The 6689-nt window shown below is 36.4% G+C and overlaps 1 protein-coding gene; it reads right to left on the bottom strand.

The window, feature by feature from the left end:
* The window catches only part of LOC115434446 (ly6/PLAUR domain-containing protein 6-like), a 1359089-nt gene that overhangs the window by 442265 nt on the left and 910135 nt on the right, over positions 1-6689 (bottom strand).

The raw sequence follows: 6689 nt of genomic DNA, 5'->3' as shown, positions 1-6689 counted from the left end.
TTTTTTAATACCCATCAGGTGTTATAATGTACACACCTTTTTTATTTTTTTTTACTTAAGTATACTGTATTTTATGATAATATGTAATATTATTTCAACACTATTTCCTATGCGTGTTCTATTCTTAATTTGAGTATGCAGTATTTCAGAATAACTTCTTATATTTTTTTCACTACATTTATTTGTTTTTCTATCATATTACGTAGTAATATTTTATCCCTTTTCACATGATTTCAAAGATGCTTGTGATGCAATTTTAATATATTTATTTATTCATTTATTTATCAATCATAATTTTTAGTAGTACTTTATCAATATGCGTTACCTTTACATGTACCAAGATTAGGTGTCATATTGCATTACTCTCAAAATCTGCACTGAAAAGTTAAAATAGGCAAAATCATCACTTCATCAAATGTTGTGTTCAAAGGCACTTCAAAAGCTTCAACTTTCTTGAATGAAGCCATCTGTATTCATCTTCTTTCTCCATAGCCCTGACTTTTTATAGCTTGTATTTGTTAACAGCTGCTTTCTTTTAAACTGTGAACAGATGATGACGATGGACAACTCAAATGCATTTAGTGCAGAGTTTGAAATGATGACAGCGTGGCTGAAAGATGAATTTCATGAAGAAAAAAGACATAAGACAAACATCTGTTTTTATTTGTCACATCTGTCAGTCTGTGAGCAAGATGAATACAATGTTTTTAAAATGGAATACTGAGACAAAAACAACATAATTGTAAGAAAAGATACAAAAGTGTGTAGTTAAAATGTTTTATCAGGTCCAAATGGATTTTATTTATTAGTTTATTTACATAACCCTCAAATTTCCTTGAAGTGGTTTTACAGTATAATCGTCTGACCCTCTTCTATTCTAAGACTGTCAGTTCAAATAAACTCCTCAGAGAAAATCACTTTAATGGAAAAAAATGCAACAATGATAATCTAAATTTACGCTGTATGATATTCATGCATTTTATGATGTTCTTCACATGTTAAACTTACGTTTTCATTTGTTGGACAAAAGATTGGCCTGTGAAAAAGTGACTTTTTTTCAACCAGCTCTCAAATGGTCTCTTACCTATAAGAGAAAAAAATAAGAAAACACTGATGAATCAATAGATAGCAATAAAATAAGGGCAACAACAGGGAAAAAAGACATGTCTTTATACTTACCAGTGACATATGAAACTGCATCATTTATGAATTGTACAAAATTACATCCTCTGGGTCTGAGAGACGACGCAGGAAAATCTGTAGTTCCTTGAATGGAGAGCTGATGCTGGCTCCATTAGACCCATACACTCAAAATTATACAATGTCAAAGTTTAAGACAGAAATAAATGTCTACAACCTGGTACAAAAAATGGTCTTGGGCTCTTTAGCTAATTTTCCACCTACAGGGAGTAAATTTGTATGTAACTCACCTGTGTAAATATACATTTGTGGAAAAAAAATATTAGACCATCAAAACCAGTAGTTATGCAAATCAAGTACTAACTCCTGTTGGTATCATGTGACTAAAACAGACAGAAAAGAAAACATGGAACGCCGAAAAGCACTGTTTTGTCAGTACAATGCCATAGCTATTGACGTAAGAACTTAAGTAATTTTGGTTATTATCAAGAAAACCATGGAAAATGCCAAGATATCAGTTCTGAAATTAAACTTTTATGAGCTATTTTTGCTGTTATCATTATATTTGTCCAAACAAATGTACCTTTAGTTGTACCAGGTATTAAAATGAACAAGAAATTGAAGAAAACAAGGGTGGTCTAATAATTTTTTCTGCAACTGTATATAGAGATGGACATTGTGAGAGCACTTCAAATTTTAGGCCAAAACTTCCCAATATCCCCCTGGAGGCCATTCGTGTTAAAATTGCTGTCTTTCTGATAATCTTGTTTTCATGTTGGCAGATGATGTCTGTACACATTTACTAGTTCTTAATTATAATACCTAGTCTGTTAGCAGTAATTAGCCAGTGTTCGCAGTCATTCTTATGGTCTGCCAGCTAGCCTGTTAATTAAGCCAACTAGTGTTAATTAGTGTGTGTATTCATTACTGTCATCAAACAAAATTGTATGTTTCCAGTTGCATTTTTACAAGACACTGTTAGTTGTTGTAGTTTTAAATAGCTAAATTAGCATTAGCATGGTGAATGAGGACGATTATCTGCTTGTAAACACCATACTCACCAGTATGGAACATGGATAATCCTTTAAAGAGTGATAGTTTGCTTTTTTAAATGGAACTATGCATTTTAAAACATTTCCCTGTGGTCTAGATATACTGTAAATGTTATGCTTGGGTCTGAATTCTTCATTAATTCAACTCCACAGGTCCATCTTCAACCCTATTTCTGAGTAATGACAGGAAAAAAGTCGTTTTGAGCGCTGGCCCTTTAAATGCAAGTGAGCCACTTCACAGCCCACCCCCTCCAGGTTGTTGACCATGCTTTCTGTCCCGTTCAACCACTTGCGTTCGTTAATACAACCAACAACTGAACATTTTAAGTCATCGGCTCGAAGTCTGAACGTATTTTCAGTTTTTACTCCAACCGCTGCTGCTGATAAACAATTATGGCGCACTCAGAGAAATGTTCGTCAGAAGTCTTGACCTTATATGTGCGAATGTCGTGACATAACTAGGTATAAAACGTAACAAATTAAGCAGGAATTGAAACAAGTTGTAGAAATCCACTTGACTTTTGCGAGAATGAATATAAGCATAGCTTTGCAGCACATGGAGGGTTCAAATTCAAACTTTTGGAACTATTAGGGTCCAAATACACAAATAAAGGTACCAAAAACTAATAAAAGTGGGTTTAGCAAAATATGACCCCTATAACATATCCCTTTCCTATCATTTTGTGACTCTTTGTTGAGACTTTGGTATACAGTACCCCCTCCCAACCTTTAGGACCCTGGTTTGCTTCTCTGTGTCACCCTTAGTGTTGTAAGTGTATTGTGTCCTCCCAACTCTTTTGATCACCAGTATAAATACTACCTTTTCTATAAGCTCAGGGTCATTCCATCTCAGACTCATACTCTGTGGGGTTGTCGGAAAGCCCACCATATACTCTTGAATTTCATTCAATAAACACACCACAAATGGCATGAGCGTCATCCCTAAAATGTCAAATGTCAGACCACAAACCAAGGGGTAATGTCACAGAGGCTTCACACAGTCTACAGTCATGTTTAAAGAGAATATAAATGGGCCCAGTACAGATCCCTGGGGAATGTTTATGTCACGTTTTTTAATGTGTGGTTAGAAAGGGAAAATAACCAAAAAAGCATTTCTTCAAACCAAATATTCAGCTTTTTCATTATCTAAAATTTATCTTAAGTACCTTCTTTATTGTCTGTGCATTGTGTGACCTCATGTATAATTCTACTCTCAGTTCAAATGAGGAAAAACTCCCTTAAAAAACTTTAATTTAAGGAGTTAAAAATGGAAGAAATCTCAAGAAGAGCAAGAGGAGGGATTGCGTTTTCAGAAAACAGAAACAGCTGAAAAAGAGAAAAGACAAATGACCTGGATAATAAAAGCCATGACAACAGATCACAAAACAGTGCTGTGACAAATGAGATAAATTAAAAAAAGTGTAAATCTCAATGAGAGTAGAACAATTTAAAACAATTTGGCACAGTAACTTACAGAGGCCACTTCAGACACACATCTGTTTTATCTTTGGAACACACATTATGAAGTCTCAGCTCATTGAAAACGTGTGCTGTTCAGTTCAGTCATAGAAACTGAACACACGCTGGCCACATGGAACAGCCAAAGACAAAATCTGCACTGATCCAAAGCTATTTCTTGTGCAATTTTTTGAGGTTGCAAATTAACACCAGGCACCAGGCCACATCTTAAATACAAAAATATCTCAGTCCATCGCATCACTTTTACTACTTCACCATCAGACAATTCTAAAAAACTATCTCTCAATGCATGTTCCCTGCTAGTTAAATGCATTATTCAGAAAACAAATTAGCACTGACTTAATTTAAAGTCCACGGGTAATTTATTTTCCTCCAGGCTTTTATACCACACGATCTCCATGTCAGGGTTTTTTTGTGCATGCAGACAACTCCTACTCACAGACAACTGGAGAGGATCTTTTTGACCCCAAAATATCGCACATGTGACGTTGCGATGCCCCGTCCGGCTTAATGCAAACTGTGCATGCAGCAACTGTCTTCCGTGTAAAATCCAAACCTCTGACAATAGGAAGAGGGGTACTGTAAATGTCACGCCACAGGATTTAAAGCAGCAGATCCACATGAGTTATCAGAAATAACAGTTAAAAAATGCTCAGTTACTGTCTGCCAAACAGGCTGGCAACACTGCACATAAAACTGATTGTTTTGCATATGTGGTGTAGTCCGTGCTGGGCGATGCAGAAATGGATTAACACGACATTTTGTGAGCATTCCTTGAATATAAGAATACAAATTGCAACATTATTAGCCAGACTTTATACACAGGGATCAAAATGATGTTGATTTCTCTGGGGAAATATAAAGAAGGGCCTCAAAGGACATCCCAAAGCTACATGTGTTGTTGACATGAAGTCCTCTTCTTGATGCTGCACTGCAGGTGGTTAAGCGTCTTATTCAACTGTTTCATAGCGATGGGACTCAATAACTGTATCCAAGTTGACTGATCCATCCAAACTGCCTGACGAAGCCTGATGTGAGTTGTATATGGAGTGAGTTGTGAGGGCATGGTGTCATCAGCCTATGTATGTATATTTGACCTTACAAATTGTAGTTAGTACTTTTAATGTGCAAGTGTTTGCAGACAGAGAGCAGCTAGTAGCTAAGGCCCTGTCCATACGAAGATGGTTTTGGTCGTATCCACAAATGTATTGTATCGGATAAGTCTTTCATCCACGCGAAACCAGCGTTTTCAGTCACTGACATGGCAACTTTGGTCCCAGAACGCAGGAATTTGAAAATGCCAGTTTCATGTCATCGTCTGCACGACCTAAGCCCAACTTTTCTAAAATGATGATGTCATAGCCCCACCTCTCTAACCTTTCACCCCAGAAGCATGACGCCACTTCAAAACTACAGAGTAGTGCTCACGCTACAACAGCTATTGAGCTTATTGGACATACTGAATCAAAATCTTCAGCTCCTCTTTCAGCACAAAGAGCAACAAACAACCATATTCACTACATGCTTTTGGATCTACCGTGGAGAGGAGCAACCAGGAGGTAACGTTGGATCAAACCCGGTAGAACCAAGCAAGCTTTATGCACATGTTCCACGTCTTCTTTTTGCTAAAGCATTACAATGCCACATACAGGCCTGGCATTTGTATTACATCATTTTCAGTTGTTTTCAGTGGTTTCATGTGGACGCAGATATTTCCAGAAACGACTCCGTGTTTATGGAGCACTTTTTTGAAAACAACAAAGAAAAAGATTGGATAGAATGGATGGAATGGATGGATGGAAAAGATGTTTCATGTAGACATGGCCTAAATCTGGTGCAATGTATCTTTTCCTTCATGAGATGAATGTTTTTTGTGCATGTCCCTGTCAATTAAACTAAAATAAATAAAAATAGTGTGGAGGCTTACATTTTCAGCTAAAAAAATCAAGAGTAAGTAAAAAAATTGAACCAGACAGATAAACAGAAGTGATAACTGCACTGGAATCAATAAGACTCTATTAATTCCAACACTATCTTATTTGGTAATAATGGTTTGGTTTCAACACATAACTGTCTTTTTAATCTAATCTCAATATGTAACATCTAACATTTACACATTTGTGTAATTGTGTAAAGTTTGGGTTGCACTGTGTCTCTGTTGCCTGTAAACTGGTTTCACTACAGAGAACTTGGGTTGTTTTTTTCCACTAAAACCTCCATGCCTTCTCTCCAATTCCTCAGCGCCTGTCTTTTCCTCCTCTACTGCAGCAACAGTAGAGCACAGCCTGTATATAATTAGTGGATGGAGGGACTGTGTTTTCACTCATTGGTTTGTGAGCTGCTGTTCTGAAGCCTGTACTTTGTGATTTAGCTGTTGTTGTGTTGATTTTTTGGTGCCAGAAGTGTCCATATTTGGACAAAAGGGGAGGAGCTGTTTGAGTACAAAGGGTCAGAGCTAATCATTTTGCCATTGTGTTTGTGGAACCTGTTAACCACAACTACTGTCAAGCTGTCTTTCAGGAAAAACTGTGTTTTATTAAATAAATAAAAACTCTGAAAGTCTGACTCAGCAGGTAAACAAGCTCTCAATCAAAACCTGGCACAGCAAATGAGGCAGGAGACTTATTAGAGACTTATTATTTGGCCTGTGGGATGAGGTGCAAAAATTACACTGACAATATTAAAAATTAAGGGTGTCAAAATCATTTTAGTTCAGGGGCCACATACAGAACAATATGATCTCCAGTGGCACTGACCAGTAAAGTAATAGCATAAAAACCCATAAATACTGACAACTCCAAATTTTTGTCTTGTTCTGTTCTTGTTTTAAATTTTATTTAAGTGGCTTGCAACTTGTGTTTGGACCAGTTGACAAGCTGTGAGTCAAATTTACTGCAAAAACTTAACATTTTTGTCTCAAAAACTGAAAATTGGATACAGAAGGTCTATATTTATTACAATGCTGTCATGACTTTTTGATTATAAGCATATTTAAGAATAATGACTAACGCTCCTAAG

This window comes from Sphaeramia orbicularis, chromosome 2, assembly GCF_902148855.1.
Source record: "Sphaeramia orbicularis chromosome 2, fSphaOr1.1, whole genome shotgun sequence".
Taxonomy (NCBI): Eukaryota; Metazoa; Chordata; class Actinopteri; order Kurtiformes; family Apogonidae; genus Sphaeramia; species Sphaeramia orbicularis.
Note: the sequence above shows the minus strand (reverse complement) of the source record. Positions and strands in the feature narration are given on the sequence as shown.